We start from the raw sequence: 17,540 nt of genomic DNA on the forward strand, positions 1-17,540 counted from the left end.
TCTTTTATTTGCACTAAAATCATAATTTACTCTATCACTACTCTATTTAAGTATTCTATTTGACTATGTCTTTACAATAACATTTTATCACTTTAATCTTCTTTTAACATACACTACCGTTGAAAAGGTTGGGGTCACTTAGAAATGTCCTTGTTTTTGAAAGAAAAGCACATTTTTTGTTCATTAAAATAACATCAAATTGATCAGAAATACAGCATAGTGTAACGGTTGTCTTCATAAATGGACCAAGGCGCAGCAGGTATGTGAATACTCATGGTTTTTTATTACCAAAAAAGAGTAAAGCATCCACTTGAAAAAACAATAAAGGTGACAACAGTAACAGTTTTACAGGCTATAAACGCAGTGCAAAAACAACCACCCACAAACCCCAGTGACAAACATACTCCTACATATATGACTCCCAATCAGGAACAACGATCCCCAGCTGTTCCTGATCAGGAGTCACAAGACACACAGAACAATCAAACACACACACAAGACTGCCACGTCCTGACCCCCAAACTACTACAACAGCTCCATCTGCTGGTCAGGACGTGACACATAGTCATTGTTAATGTTATAAATGACTATTGTAGCTTGAAACGGCTGATTTTTAATGGAATATCTACATAGGTGTACAGAGGCCCATTATCAGCAACCATCACTCCTGTGTTCCAATGGCATGTTGTGTTAGCTAATCCAAGTTATCATTAGAAAACCCTTTTGCAATTATCTTAGCACAGCTGAAAACTGTTGTCCTGATTAAAGAAGCAATAACACGGGCCTTCTTTAGACTAGTTGAGTATCTGAAGCATCAGCATTTGTGGGTTCGATTACAGGATCAAAATGGCCACAAACAAAGGCCTTTCTTCTGAAACTCGTCAGTCTATTCTTGCTCTGAGAAATGAAGGCTATTCGATGCGAGAAATTGACAAGAAACTGAAGATCTCGTACAATGCTGTGTACTACCCCCTTCACAGAACAACGCAAACTGGCTCTAACCAGAATAGAAAGAGGAATGGGAGGCCCCGGTGCACAACTGAGCAAGAGGACAAGGACATTGGAGTGTCTAGTTTGAGAAACAGACGCCTCACAAGTGCTCAACTGGCAGCTTCATTAAATAGTACCCGCAAAACACCAGTCTCAACATCAACAGTGAAGAGGCGACTCCGGGATGCTGGCCTTCTAGGCAGAGTTGCAAAGAAAAAGCCATATCTCAGACTGGCCAATAAAAAGAAAAGATTAAGATGGGAAAAAGAACACAGTCACTGGACTGAGGAACTCGGCCTAGAAGGCCAGCATCCCGGAGTCGCCTCTTCACTGTTGACTGGTGTTTTGCGGGTACTATTGGTGACATTATGTCTATGAGCATCCAACAATATCACATTTCCTGGACATGGCTTTATGCACAAGGTTCACATGAAACTTATATGCAAGCCTCACAAAGAGCTCTCTCTAAACTGGTGGCAGGCTGTGTTATTCTCTGTGTGCAGGAGGGGTTTACCTCTCTAACTAAAGGGTCCACTGCTGCAATCTAGAGAGATGCTCCACGATGCCCACCCCCAGAGAGTCACCCAGCACGCTAGTGGTGGTCCTCAGATGATCTCTGGAGAGACAGAGAATATGGGTTAAGAAATTATGAGGACAATGATATGGAATGTTGTAGACAGACAGACAGCAACACGCACACTCACATGCATGAATGTACACAAACACACTTTTCATGACATCTACAGGAACCAGTAGAAAGCTATAATGAGGGTGATGTCATTAGTGGGCAGACCGACAGAGTACAGTACGATCACCATGGTGTCGTGTCTTTGGCTATGCCGGATTAACCTCTCTGGCGCATGTGGGACGAACTCGTCCCACCTACGTAACAGCCACTGAAATCCAGTGGCGCGATTTTTGAATCGTTAGAAATACTATTACTTCAATTTCTCAAACATATGACTATTTTACAGCTATTTAAAGACAAGAATCTCGTTAATCTAACCCCACTGTCCGATTTCAAAAAGGCTTTACAACGAAAGCAAAACATTAGATTATGTCAGCAGAGTGCCCAGCCAGAAATAATCAGACACCCATTTTTCAAGCTAGCATATCATGTCACATAAACCCAAACCACAGCTAAATGCAGCACTAACCTTTTATGATCTTCATCAGATGACACACCTAGGACATTGTGTTATACAATACATGCATGTCTGTTCAATCAAGTTCATATTTATATCAAAAAACAGCTTTTTACATTAGCATGTGACGTTCAGAAAAAGCATAACCCCCGCAAACTTCCGGGGAATTTACTAACAGTTTGCTAAATTACTCACGATAAACGTTCACAAAAAGCATAACAATTATTTTAAGAATTATAGATACATTACTCCTCTATGCACTCGATATGTCCGATTTTAAAATAGCTTTTCGGATGAAGCACATTTTGCAATAATCTAAGTACATAGCCCGGCATCACAGGGCTAGCTATTTAGACACCCACCCAGGTCAGCCTCCACCAAAATCACATTTCCTATAAGAAAAATGTTCTTACCTTGCTTGTTCTTCGTCAGAATACACTGCCAGGACTTCTACTTCAATAACAAATGTTGGTTTGGTCCCAAATAATCCATCGTTATATCCAAACAGCGACGTTTTGTTCGTGAGTTCTAGACACTATCAGAATGCTACATCACGGTCTTGCGCATGGCGCATTGGCGTGACAAAAAAATTCTAAATATTCCATTACCGTACTTCGAAGCATGTCAACCGCTGTTTAAAACCAATTTTTATGCCATTTATCTCGTAGAAAAGCGATAATATTCCGACCGGGAATATGCATTGAGCCTAAACAGCCGAATTAAATTTCTCCTCAGGAGCGAATCGTGCACGCGCCTCATTCAAAGGTCCTCTGATCCGCCACTTACCAAAGGCGATAATGTGTTTCAGCCTGAGGCTGCCTCGTCAACCTTCAGGTATTTCCCGGGTTCTGAGAGCCTATCGGAGCCCTGGGAATTGTCACGTTACAGCTAAGATCCTTACTTTTCAATAAACAGATGCAAGACGCACGACTCCTTGTCAGACAGGGTACTTCCTGCATGAAACCTTGTCAGGTTTTTGCCTGCCATAGGAGTTCTGTTATACTCACAGTTTTAGAAAATTCAGAGTGTTTTCTATCCAAACCTGAACAATAATATGCATCTTCTAGCTTCTGAGTTGGTGTAGGAGGCAGTTAAAAATGGGCACATATTTTTTCCAAAATTCTCAATACTGCCCCCTATCCCAAACAGGTTTTAAGTGATATGACATGCTAACTTATAAAATGATTTCTCTGTAATTAATATTACCTGATTAAGCTAATCATGTAAATGTAATTAACTAGAAAGTCGGGGCACCACAGAAGAACGTTTATAGAGCTGTTATCTTCCGAATAAACTCTTAAAATACTTAGTAATATTTTACATCGATAGCAGTCAATATTAACCCTTATCTTATTTTCAGTCTCATAATGAAAGTTGTAAATTCTTGGTTATCTTCACGAACCCTGGCTAACAAGTTGAATCAGGAATACAAAATTGGGTTTAATTATTTATTTACTAAATACCTAAACTAATCACACAGAATTACAAATACACAGAATACAATGATGTCATACAGAATTCACCCCTGGTGAACGGAACCTGTATGAAAGTTGGTTACACAAAGGAAAGGGGGTTGGGCTTGAATGAAAGAGCGGGAAGATTTAGGAACAAAGAAACAGCAGCTATGCTATCGTAAATACATTATCTTATGCATTCTAAATTACCGCCCATTTGGAAAAGGAAAATGCAATAAATATTTACTCTGAGCTGCGCTTCGGTAGATTGGTCGTAGATGCTGGCCGGGTTGGCCAACAGATCTTCCTGTAGTGGAAGAATGTCAATGGTGGTAAATTGGATACGTGGTGGTATCTTCGTCTGGTTGTTAGACTGGATCCGTCGTCCGTCCTTTCCTAGCCCCCGTCAACAGCGGCCGCTGCTAACTCAACGGCTAGGAAGTATCCCTTCTGTAGTGAATAAGCTCAAAGTTCATACCAGTTCATACCATAGCTCACGCCGAGGTTGGCTTAGTTCTGTCCTTGATATGTGTCTGTCCTTCTAACGTAGAGGCTGCAGACCTCCCGTACTGGAACATGTGAATGTCTTTTCGTCAAAGGCTTATATAGTGGAGAGGAGGGAAGGAGGTGTTTCATCGTTTATAACCCCTGTCTCTTCACAGGGTTGGCCACTGATTGAGCAGGGCACTTTCCTTAAGAAAACCCAATTCTCTCATTTGGAAGCTAAAATTACATTTAATCTCCTAACAAACAATTTCAATATCAAACATTTCAATTGCATAACAATTCCATGTGACTCTGATAACTAGAGGGTGTATACTTTCTCAGGTACAGTTTATGTCGTCCTGTCATCAATCATAATGTCTCAGATAACAATGAACTGACATACATACTCGTTACGTTATCAAGCATATTTCCAACTGGTTTTATTATCAAAAGATGGTTCCTTTCCCCATTTGTTTGATGTTCCCAGACTCTCTATATTTAACAGGACAGCAGTCCTTCAGTAGGGTCAGTAAGAGAGGGGAAGGGAGAAAGGTATTCATGGGGGGGTCATAAACCTTACCCACAGGCCAACGTCATGACAGTCCCCCCATGTTGGGTTCAATCTTGCGATTAAACTGCATGTTGTAAACCAACATAAAAATGAACGTGGGTTGTCATGGTTGTGGATCATTGTTGTGGTCACCATCTGGCGGTCGACCCGGGTAGGGTGTCTGCAAATGAAGAAGTCCGCTCCAAGGCTGGGCAGCAGATGTCCAGTTGGTGGTTGCTATTGCAGTCCCCCCTCTGGTGGTCGACCCGGGTAGGGTCTCTGCAAATGAAGATGTCCGTTCCATGACTCGGCAGCGGATGTCCGGATTGGGATCGCCGTTCCGGACCCGTCGTCTGGTCATCCAGACTGGAATATCTGGGCAGTAACTTAGGCAGAGGTTAACAACGCACACACACTCATGAAATATATCATTACATTTCCTCCCAAATGAGCGGCGTTGTGGCACTAACTGATGGTTGTATGGGGGAGTTGTTTATAGCTCTATCACTTTCTATGTGCCAAAGAAAATGAAACAAAATTAATGAAAGCATAAACAAAACAAAATAGTTATGCCACCTTAATCATCTAATTGGACTGTATTCTATCTACGTCCATGGTCTTGGCAAAATGACCCTATCATGGCATTGTCTAATGACATATTTAGGGCTTTCCTAATTTGCGGGGTGGCGCTTAGGGTACTATCCTAAGTTGACAACTATATGATAAGTCTACAGCTGTAAGGCACTAGTTTTGGGCAGTCTACAGGATGACCTATGGACTTCTGGTTAGAAAACTGGTGAGTGCTGTAGAGTCAAAGGCCTAGAAGTAAATGTTCAACTTTACTAAGGCTGATATTTTGCTTGGACCCTTAACTGATCCTAGCATAAATCCTAATTGGATGTTCCGTTGTGCATGTGCGTTTATGCTTACACAATCGCGCATGTCAAGGGAAGATAACCAAGTATCCTGGCAGATTACAACTTGTTCAGAATGAGTCTGACTTAGTCAGGTAATTTTCAGGTCAATGCCTGGAGGTCAGTCAGAATTGGTGTCAAGGGAGTCTGTAGTAGTTTTTCTACAAGTCACTGTGTCTTCCACTATTGTAGTGGCGGTAGGTATGAAGTCTATTTCATAGCTATGTTATCCACGGAGGAGCTAACCTCACGACGGAAGTACTCTAAGTATTAGACCAGTCGTACGTGGTGTGATCATGGTTCATGACTTCTAATAACTTTTCTCCTGAACGGAGGGTTCTATTTATTAGTGGCATGTGTTAACCATTGGAAGAGTGCAATGGAGATTCCCTTCCCCGTGTTGCACTCTGAGTGACTCCTATGTCGCTATTATCAATAGCAATTTAACTTGTGAGGTTACTAATCCTCTTACTGAGTGTTGCTGGACTGACTGTGGTATTGGTACTGGTATTCAAGGGGTCCAGTTGTCCTACCGATTTATTCTGAAATATTATCTACCGGAACACATGATTGGAGCATATTACTAGTTGTATTGTAGTTGAACCTACACATGGCAAGGAATGATTATTGTTGACATTTGTTTTGGAGGTGGACAAGTCCATTGGACTTCCTTTACGACCAGTGTGGTACACCTCAGTACTATCTTAGATGTGTTCTAAGATAATCCCCGTCTAGGGGCCTGTCTGCTCCTCACTGTTCTCATAGGGGAGTTTACAACTAGATTTGATTTATGCTCTGGCGGCCTTGTACGGTGTTGTCCGTAGTCTCGATCCCCCCACCGGCCTCGATAAGGCTCATCATGGGCCTGGGCTGCTATTCCCCCCCTTTGTGTCTCGGGACCCCCCCACCAGCGGGTGGTGTTGGTGTCCGAGGCGCAAACAAAAAGGTCGGACCCTATGTACGAGTTGTCAGTGGCCGCGTTATTATGAGAATGGCTGTAACCTTTCAACCAAATCTCCTGGTGTTTGTGCTTCAACACCCTCAGTGGCTGTCGAGGTCTGTCAGTCACCACCGCGTCCGCGTGTGGCAACCTCTTCAGTACCTGCAAACTGAGACGAGGATATCGGTCTGTGATATCGCAAAGTGTTTCACCAGTGGGAGTCATCGGGTCAGTTGCTGGACTGACGCCATTAGTGTCATTGTAAGGGGTGACAGTCCCCAACAAAGCAGAAGGTGTATCATCGGAAGCAGAGTGTACTCTGCACATCAATGTTTTTCTTGCTGAGACAGCCGCAGTGCTTGCGGAAGTGTCCGAAGGGCCAGAGAAGTTCATCTCAACTACCGTATTGCACGACTGCAAGAAGGAGGGAAGTTGCTCATTCACAGAGACAGCTGGCTCGAAATCATGAAAAGAATGGTCAATCAGATTGGCTGATGGAATGTGTCGAGATATCGTAATATCTCCTTGGATCGGCTTCTGCACCAAGAGGTTTCTAAACGTCTTTTTCCCAAGGGGTGCTTTTGACAGATACCCCTCGTGAATGACTGCATTGCAGCTAGCGTTAGGGGAAGACAGTGTGGTCAGTGGAGAAGGCACTGTGGCCTGTGACCATACCTGGTTGGTTTTCCAATCCATCAATGAGAGTAACCGATCCATCAAGTCTGCTCCAAGTAGCAGGGTTACAGTTTCGAGGCTGGTAACATACACAGGGTGAACGAGCGATACGTCCTGGAAGGGTAGTTTCAGCATGACTCTCAATGTGAGAGGCGAGGTAGTCTGAGTGACCCCTCGAAGTTTAGTGTCGCATCGTTCCACTTTTAACCAACGTTTAGTTGGCTTCAAAGCCCTTTTGAGATCATCAAACAATGTTTGAGAGATGAGTGATATTGTCGCACCCGAATCAATTAGCGCATGACAAGTTAAGCAGTCCTCCAGGACTGTTTCCAGGTATGGCCATTTAGATTCGTGGTTAGTGGACATATTCCCCACAAAGTGGAGTGGTCGTTCGCAACGACGTGATGTGCCATTTCTGTTCAAGGTGGAAGCAGATTGACCTATTCCGATTTTGAGTGGGCTTGGCTTTAACGAAGCGTTTGACCTTTATCTTCGCAACTTTTGTATCAGAGTCTACAGACAAAGCCCGGGGGCTTGTTTCTTGATCAAGCGGGCCCTGGATAGGGTCTTGAATGAGAGCGGGAGAAATTTGAACTTTAACGTCCATGCTATGGGTGTTAATTCCTGCGGACCTGGTGTCCAGTAATTCCCCGTCTAGTCCTTGTGACTTATCTTTTACCCTTTTCTCAAATTGTTCTAGCTTTAGTTCTTCACGTAGTGGAACTTCTGGAGAACATTGGTCTACGTTTTGATCGTCCTTCAACCCTTTGTTACCCTTGTGTTCTGACACTTTGTGTGGGTTGGGTGCAGGAACGTAGCGAACGGGTCGATTGTAGCGGTAGTCGTTTTGAAGGCGACGTACTTTACAGTTATTTCGACCGCGGCGGTTATTGGAATCATGGTTTCGTGGTAGAAACTGTTGTTGTGCGTGAGCTCTCGACGCTCCAATACCTGATAATGCACCCTCTAACTGGAGTGAGTGCTCCTGGTCAAACTTCAAAACCGAGTGGCCAGGGCTCTTAGCGTTGCGAGCTTTTGATGCCTCAAAAGCTGTGCTTGCAAGCTCTCTGAGTTGTAAGATAGGCAAGCCAACGTGGGCTGCAGGGCCCAAGTAGGTAATGAAGGTGGGATATATGTTCGACAGAAACATTTGTTTGAATGGTAACAGCTCTTCCATTCCTGTTTCCGTGAGTAGGCCAAAGTAAGCTGAACGAAGCCTATGATTGAAAGCTTGTGGGTGTTCGTTCCGAGCTTGTTTGACCGTGTTAGCCAGTGAGCTATCGTGTTTGCGAGTCGCAGAACCACTGAATTCTAATTTCAAAGCTGTGGCAAGTTTAGCGTAGTCATTTAGCACGTGTTGCTGTTGTAGGCGAATGAACCTCGTCACGTGTCTATTCGACGTTCGCTTCAACAGGTAAACCCTGTCAGAACCCGTAGCGTTCGGGTAGCCACCCAACGCGTCCTCTATGTCAGCTAGGAACGTCTCAGTATCGTTTGGCTGACCTGGAACGGGGTCAAAGGTGGGGAAATTCTTGACGAGTTTGTCAAGGTATTCCGCGCCAAGCGGGCGGAGAGGATTGGCTTCATCCTGTGGAGAAATTGGGGCCGAAAGGCCAAGCTTTGGCTTTGTTGGCCAAGAGGCTCCATATTACTCAGTGCCGAATGGCCAAGAGGAGAAGACTGAGGGACACATGATGGATGCAATGTCTGATACCTATCGTCTTCACTCCTTTGAGTACCGGACTCCGGTTGCTTGGATGGGTAGTCATGCTGTAGAGCGTGACCATTCTGGATTTCCTCCAGATGGTACCTAAGGGTGGTCTTCTGCTGCATTGCAGAGTCCACTTGAGCACTTAGAGTACCAATTTTGGACACGTGAGTGTCACACCTGCTCCTTTCGGTCTCAAACTTATCTGTCATGGTTTGCAGATAGAGGTCTCGAGTACGGAGCGAGAGATTCAGTGATGAGATTTCCTTTGCTTGCTTAGAAATCAATATTTCCATCCTCATCACCTGAGTCCTCTCATCATTCAATTGGTCAGCGACTTCAATAAGTTCTGCTGACTTATCATCCGACTTTGTCACTGTGTTCATTAACTGATCGTCTTTGGTCTGCAGCGCTTTGAGGAGCACCGTGTTATTTTGAGTAACATTCAACAAAACAGCATGCATGTTGTCAAGTTGAGCGCTCCTGTTTGTAGATAACTTCAGATTTATCTAGTTTGGCGTGGACATCATCGTATTTAGTTTTGGCTAAATCGAGTTGTTCCTGTAGCATATGATTTTGTTGAAGAGCTTGTGCTCGTTCATCGTCATAAGTATTTGCAATTACTTTTAATTGTTCCGATTTCAAACACAGTTCCTCGACTAGCAGAATGTTTTCATTTCCTGCTTTTGTCAATAGTTGCTCAGTTCTCTCCACCTGTGCCCTCATGTTAGCCATGTCTTGCACGTGCTTCAGCTGTGCACTGTGGTATTGGATAGATGCCAACCTTTGATGGCGATACATACGTGCTAAAGTGGAGAGAACCATCACAAAGCCTGTGTTTGATGGTTGATTTTGGACAGCGTTCGCAATTTCGGCTGATTTTTCACTAATGGCATAATTAGGGTTGGTATCGCTGCTGAGGTCAGAGATCAATCCTTTTATGGGTGGAGGTTCCCTAATTAGCGGAGGAGTGGTGACCACCTCCTTTGGTAGCTTGCACATTATTAGAAAAATTTAGAGGAAAAATGTTCCTATTTTATTCAATGTTTGGGTTGGAATTCATTGGAAGCTGCAAAGACAAGTTTAATCTATTTATAGATGTTGACAAACCATCAGTACTGTACCAGTAATGTGGAAGTTGGGTGTGAATGAATTTGCAAAAGCAAATTGAATTAATTAATCAATGCCAATGATTAATCCTACCTGGGTATTAAACTTGAATTAACCTGAGGTTGCTTCATCCAGGTTAATATGGGAAGTTTAAAAGTGTCTCATTTGATTGCAAGAACATTAAGGTTTGTTCAACAATTTAACTTATTAAATTGAATGAGATGATAATCCATACAATCTCCATTGATTGGATATCATAAGTGTAAACAGTAGATTAAATGTTGGGAACACTTCCCACTATGGTACACTTCTTCCTTGGGCCGAAGCCACATGGGATTCCCGCTGGGGCGGGACTTCTGTCAGTACTGGATTACTGAATGGGTTTTGCAAAAAACCAAATTTTACTGATTGATCAATTTTAATGATAAATCAAACCTGTATAGGCTATTTGGGATTTAAACTTTAATTAACCTGAGAGGTTTATTCATCTAGGTTAATGTGGAAAAAAAAGATTACAATGTCTCATTTAGAAACCTCATCAATTTGGATATTTTTTTAAAAGATCCACTTGAGAATGTAAATCTGGCAATTTCACTTATTAGTTCAATTGAATAAGACATCGATATCCATCTGGATATCATGAGTAACAACTTGAGTGTCACCTGACTAATTATTTGACGGAAAGTACTGGTGACTCTCATAGGGGAGTCTGCTGGCACACACTGAAATCAAACAGAAGTACCCAGGGCAGGACTTTCGTTCCGCAAGTCGGATGAATTACAATGTGGCACAAACAAAATGGCTGTTTTCCCTTTTGTTAGCTTAGCATCTCAAGCAAGCTAATGCTACTTGATGCCTGAAAAATGCTCACATAGGATTCCCTTGGCAAGGGAAAGGTTTTACTTATAACGTATTATGTTCAAACCCTTTTCGGCGATATTTGACGATGTTTTAACCGGAACTCGCGGTAAACAACAAAATGCACCGTGGTCTCCTCGCATCGAAACGCGAGAGACAGACAGAGAGATACTTATAAACTGGTCAAGCTAATCTCTCCTCAATTTCAATCGGCTGGGTCTTTGTCCTCGCTCGAGAAATTAATAATGACCTAGCCAACACGCGTCTGAAACGCGCGAGGCAGAAATAGCTCAGCGTTTGGCCAAACGCGCTATTTCTCAGATAGCTTTATCAGTCCTCCTACAGAACTGTATAGCTTATGCTCGCCACTGACTACGTCAGAGCACAACACGGAGGCGATTCTCCAGAGCACACACGCACCAATAATTCCGGTCTACAATTCCCATAATGTATATAATCAACTTGGTATATTATGTCATCTGCTTTTCAATTTTATCTAGGCTGAATCAAAATGAAAGCTTCATCCTATTTTAGATTCCTCGCACGGGGGCTCCATATGTCGTGTCTTTGGCTATGCCGGATTAAGTGATATGACATGCTAACTTATAAAATGATTTCTCTGTAATTAATATTTCCTGATTAAGCTAATCATGTAAATGTAATTAACTAGAAAGTCGGGGCACCACAGAAGAACTCTTAAAATACTTAGTAATATTTTACATCGATAGCAGTCAATATTAACCCTTATCTTATTTTCAGTCTCATAATGAAAGTTGTAAATTCTTGGTTATCTTCACGAACCCTGGCTAACAAGTTGAATCGGCAATACAAAATTGGGTTTAATTATTTATTTACTAAATACCTAAACTAATCACACAGAATTACAAATACACAGAATACAATGATGTCATACAGAATTCACCCCTGGTGAACGGAACCTGTATGAAAGTTGGTTACACAAAGGAAAGGGGGTTGGGCTTGAATGAAAGAGCGGGAAGATTTAGGAACAAAGAAACAGCAGCTATGCTATCGTAAATACATTATCTTATGCATTCTAAATTACCGCCCATTTGGAAAAGGAAAATGCAATAAATATTTACTCTGAGCTGCGCTTCGGTAGATTGGTCGTAGATGCTGGCCGGGTTGGCCAACAGATCTTCCTGTAGTGGAAGAATGTCAATGGTGGTAAATTGGATACGTGGTGGTATCTTCGTCTGGTTGTTAGACTGGATCCGTCGTCCGTCCTTTCCTAGCCCCCGTCTACAGCGGCCGCTGCTAACTCAACGGCTAGGAAGTATCCCTTCTGTAGTGAATAAGCTCAAAGTTCATACCAGTTCATACCATAGCTCACGCCGAGGTTGGCTTAGTTCTGTCCTTGATATGTGTCTGTCCTTCTAACGTAGAGGCTGCAGACCTCCCGTACTGGAACATGTGAATGTCTTTTCGTCAAAGGCTTATATAGTGGAGAGGAGGGAAGGAGGTGTTTCATCGTTTATAACCCCTGTCTCTTCACAGGGTTGGCCACTGATCGAGCAGGGCACTTTCCTTATGAAAACCCAATTCTCTCATTTGGAAGCTTAAATTACATTTAATCTCCTAACAAACAATTTCAATATCAAACATTTCAATTGCATAACAATTCCATGTGACTCTGATAACTAGAGGGTGTATACTTTCTCAGGTACAGTTTATGTCGTCCTGTCATCAATCATAATGTCTCAGATAACAATGAACTGACATACATACTCGTTACGTTATCAAGCATATTTCCAACTGGTTTTATTATCAAAAGATGGTTCCTTTCCCCATTTGTTTGATGTTCCCAGACTCTCTATATTTAACAGGACAGCAGTCCTTCAGTAGGGTCAGTAAGAGAGGGGAAGGGAGAAAGGTATTTATGGGGGGGGGTCATAAACCTTACCCACAGGCCAACGTCATGACAATGGTGACCAGGCCAGCTTGAGGGATCCCTGCTGCTCTGATACTGGCTGCTGTAGCCGTGATGCCGGTAACAGGAAATAGTCTTGCGTATTCATATCCTGAAATCACGTTATCACGCTTCCTTTGGAGGTCTGGAGAATTTTGTATTAGCTGAAATGGTTAGAATGGTCTGCTACATTATTGGATGTAACATTTCAAGAACCCTCACCCCACATGCCTGTAGAAAGGGTGCTGTGTGTTTTGTTCATCACTGTTTTTCGACCGGGTAGGACACATTTTGCAGAGAGTTGTTGCATATGCTAGTTTGCAGCATTGCAGAAAATGGAAGAAAACCTGGAGGAAAAACGTAATTCTGTTTTGCCAGAAGTGTGCTCTATACACAAAATCGAGTCGATGAAGGCATTAGAATCTCTCTGCTTGAATACTCTCCGCTCAAGCAAAGTATTTGATTGGTTTGTCGTGTTGCGAGGCGTCACTGATTTACAACGGGTTTGGACCCCTTTCTAGCTACTTCCTGCCATTCACTTCATCAGGCTTTCCAATTAGGGAAGCCTGGTACTTGACAAAGATAGATAACTACAGAATATGACTATAGGGCCCTGAGGTTTACTGACTTCAACTTGCCTGGTCCCCCCTCCAACACAATGTAATTCACTTTAGCTTCAACAGTACATAACTGTAATGTAACCAAGAAAAATGTATTTTCAGGGACTATAAAATTACTCCAATCTTAACTCCAATCCATTATTATTCAGTATCGTAATCTAATGGTAATGACCTGGCCAAAGTTGAGGTCCATGTGAGGATAGTCGCCACAGCCTCGTAGACCTCCGTCCCGTCCATGGCGCCCACGGGGAGCATGAAGCGCGTCACCCTCTTGTCTACGCCATTTGTATCCTCCAGATAGCGGAAGGTGATGGGTAGGGTGGCAGAGCTGAGGCTGAAAGAAGCAGATGGTTTGGAACTAAATTACATGAGTGGATGGATAGATTAATGAATTTCTGTTTCAATCATAAGACCTTCATCAGGACCCTGAGTTTATTATTCTATGTTATTCAACATAATAACACTGATAATAGCAAATAATGTGTTGTTCCTCTTCCTGAAGTCCAACCCAAAGCTCCAGGGTGTGCAGTGTTTCCTGAGTAGCCTCACCTGGAGGAGGTGCCCAGTGCAGTGAGTAGGGCCTGCAGCAGGCCTCCTATAAACAGGTAGGGGTTCCTGTGTGTGACAGTGAGGTAGAGCAGGGGCAGGGAGATCAGGCTGTGGACCAGCAGACCTGTTATCACAGAGTGTACATGCCTAGCTGACCCCCCATCTCCCCAACATCACACATCTCAACGATTTTTCCAGCAATTAGGAACAAGATTCCTACCTGTGGGATGGAGACCAGGGTGGGGCAAGATTAGTAAAGAGAGACAAAGGGAGCTCAGCAGATTTCCACCATTCACATACTGTAAGTTGTAAAAAAATAAATATATATATTAAAAAAAAAACATTGGCCTGTTCTTGTAGCCCTGGGTCTTCAGGAAAAAAGGTATACAATGTTTATCTATAAACAATGTTTAAAACAAACTATACATACTAATATACATTATAATCCCTTACCAGATGATGATGCTGACCAGGCGCATGATGGCTTTATTCAGGCAGTCAAAGAAGTCCTTCAGTGGCTGTCCCTGTCACGTCCTGGCCAGCATAAGGGTTAATTAGTATTGTAGTTTGGTCAGGACGTGGCAGAGGGTATTTGTTTTATGTGGTTCAGGGTGGTGTGTTGGTTAAAAGGGTGTTTGAATAAGTATTCCGGGGTTTTTGGGCACTGTTTGGTTTTCATGTATTTCTATGTTTAGTCTAGTGTGTGTGGTTCTATGTTGAGTTAATTGGGGTTGGACTTCCAATTGAAGGCAGCTGTTTGGTGTTGCCTTTGATTGGAAGTCCTATATTAGTTGGGTGTGTTTGTCTTGTATTTGGTGGGAGATTGTTCTGTGTTTAGCCTTGTGCCTTACCAGACTGTTTTTTGTCGATCGTAATTCTGTTTGTTATTTTGGGTGTTCATTTTGATAGTTAATAAAAGTCAAGATGAGCCTGCACATACCTGCTGCGTTTTGGTCCTCCTTCACCGATGACAACCGTGACAGTCCCCGTGTCTTCATCCTTCCCAGGACCAGACCAAAGGCTGTAGAGAAGACCACCAGACCCAGGGCATTCATTTCGCTGGATGAGCCTGCTATAGGCATCATGTCCATCCCCTGTTCCTCTGTGGGGCTGTCTGGGATGGAGGAGGTGATGGTCCCACTGGTCTGGGCAAGATTGACCATGGTGGTTATGTTCTTCTTGGAGATTCTCTTGGAGTAAAGGGTTTTATGCTAGATGGATATTGATAGAGATTTATGTTAATGTTACTCGTTGATTTTCCTATGAAAAGAGATATGTAAATCATCAAATAATCCTAATCTTGGTGGGCCTTTTGAGATACAGGAAAAGAAAAGGCTTGACCTCACCTGTTTGAAACAGGCTTCCACCAGATTAGAAGGGAACATGTTTCTAGAACAAAAACAACCATTTGGTGAGCAACACTGACAATAAGCACTCAACAAAATACATACATACATACATGTGGAAAATAGATGCTTAACCCTCTACTTACTTTTAGATTTACTACAACATTATAAATTATTTTGTCAGTGTCACGTCCTGGCCAGTATATAAGGTTAATTGTTTTGTAGTTTGGTCAGGGCGTGGCAGAGGGTATTTGTTTTATGTGGTTCAGGGTGGTGTGTTTGTTTAAAGGGTGTTTGATGTAGTATTTCCGGGGTTTTGGTTTATAGTCTATGTTTATGTATTTCTATGTGTAGTCTGGTGAGTGTGTTTCTATGTGTTGATTGGGGTTGGGACTCTCAGTTGAAGGCAGGTGTTGTCTATCTGCCTTTGATTGAGAGTCCCATATATTGGGGTGTGTTTGTTTGTGATTCGTGGGTAATTGTTCTGTGTTGAGCCTATGCTTTGCAGACTGTCAGTTTATCGTTCGTTTTCTTGTTTATTGTTTTTGTATTCGTGTTGATTTAATTAAATGTTCAAAATGGAATATATCGACTCTGCTGCGTATTGGTCATCCTTTTCCGACGATGATTTCGTTATATCGTCAGAAGACGAAGATACTTGTGACAGTCAGGAGTTTTTCCCTAACAACATTAGCTGACCAGGGAAACATTGATCGCCCTATGAATGATGAATCACCTTTAAAAATAGGAATATTAAAAGGTAGGCAGGCTCATGTCACTCACAAATCTGTGAAAACATGTTTAAAAAATCCAAACAGTTCTTTAACTGACCAGATCCATGAAGGAGTCTAGAGTCTGCACCGTCTTAATGGTGCCACCAGAGGGTGCTGTTGCAGCCCTGGTGCCTTTCCCTGGCTGGAGTATTATCACCAGGATGATGCTAGTGAACACAGCGATGATGGTGTAGTAGATGATAGCCTGAACACCCATCCTCCCTGATGCTTTATTGTCCAGAGAACTAATCCCTTGAAGATAGAAACCAAGGAATGGCTGAAATAGTAGTCTAATAATAGTATGTGATTGCGTGCATGCGTACGTGTGTAATTCCATGCATGCATGCGTGGGCATGTGCACTTCCTTTACCTGTGACAAGGCTGGAGACGATGAGAGGAAGCACCAGCATCTCCAGGGAAAGATAAATATTTATTCTCTCTGGCCGTCATGTCCCGGGAGCGCAGAGCGAAACCCAGACCAACCCCTAGAGAGAAATAAACTAACAATAAACAAATTGAAGTCACTCAATTCAGGAAGTGATTTGAATTTTAAAAAACGAAAACAAAAAAACATTTTGATATAAATAGATTCTCCTTTTCAGTTTATTGAGAAATCATTGCAAATTTATGTAATTTTTTCAATTACTGAATTGGAATTTCAGTTTATTTCCTGAATTCTCTGAATACAATATACAGTACAATATAATATAGAAACATTTATAATTGAATTGTATATATTATACAATAAAGAGAAATGTGAGCTCTGTATTTTGAAGATTTAATTTCACTTCCCTATTATGGCTGCAGCCACAGTGAGGACCACAAAGGCATTCTTCATGAGGTGGCTGATAGCATGGTCAGAGCTCCGAGTCCCGTGGCTCTGCCCCTGCCTGGGTCTCTGTGCCCCGTTCTGGGCTGGGCATCCCTCTTCTCTATGTCCTCAGCAGCCAGAGAAGAGCCATTACAGCTGGGAGGCATCAAGGTCAAGACACAGGATATGGTTTATTATTTCTACCTGACCATAAGGATCATTTTAATACCATAGAATAAGCTATAGAATGTAACAAAAACATAACCAACTTTCGTTGTTAAATTAAACAATAATCAAATTTTCAATTGTTAGAAACCTTTTGTCAAATTTGACCAAAACTGTCACTCATGTTTATCCAAACATTAACATGGTAAGAAAATATTTGCTCACCTTTTTTAAATGTAAATATTCCAGATGTCCTTCCCTGTTTATTTGCCAGCGCTTTAGATTACCATCTGAATAATCTTTACACGACGTGCGGTTCTGTCTGGGGCTCTGGGCGTAGGCCAACCATGTCTCCTTCAGATTAGGAAAAGGCACTCAACACAAAACTACTGAATATCCACCTGTCATCCAATGATATGACTTATTTTAAAGTTAATTACAAAATACCATCTAAATGTATAGGACATGTACTGTTTCCAAGGCATGCTCGCAGACTATACATTCCCATAGCTACAGTTG

The 17,540-nt window shown here is 42.4% G+C and overlaps 1 pseudogene; it reads right to left on the bottom strand.

Moving 5' to 3' along the window:
• Nucleotides 1–1,512: 1,512 nt before the first annotated feature.
• LOC115169147 (excitatory amino acid transporter 1-like) lies at nucleotides 1,513–16,883 on the bottom strand (annotated as a pseudogene).
• Nucleotides 16,884–17,540: the final 657 nt, after the last annotated feature.

The sequence above is a fragment of the Salmo trutta genome, chromosome 31 (genome assembly GCF_901001165.1).
Source record: "Salmo trutta chromosome 31, fSalTru1.1, whole genome shotgun sequence".
NCBI classification, from domain to species: domain Eukaryota; kingdom Metazoa; phylum Chordata; class Actinopteri; order Salmoniformes; family Salmonidae; genus Salmo; species Salmo trutta.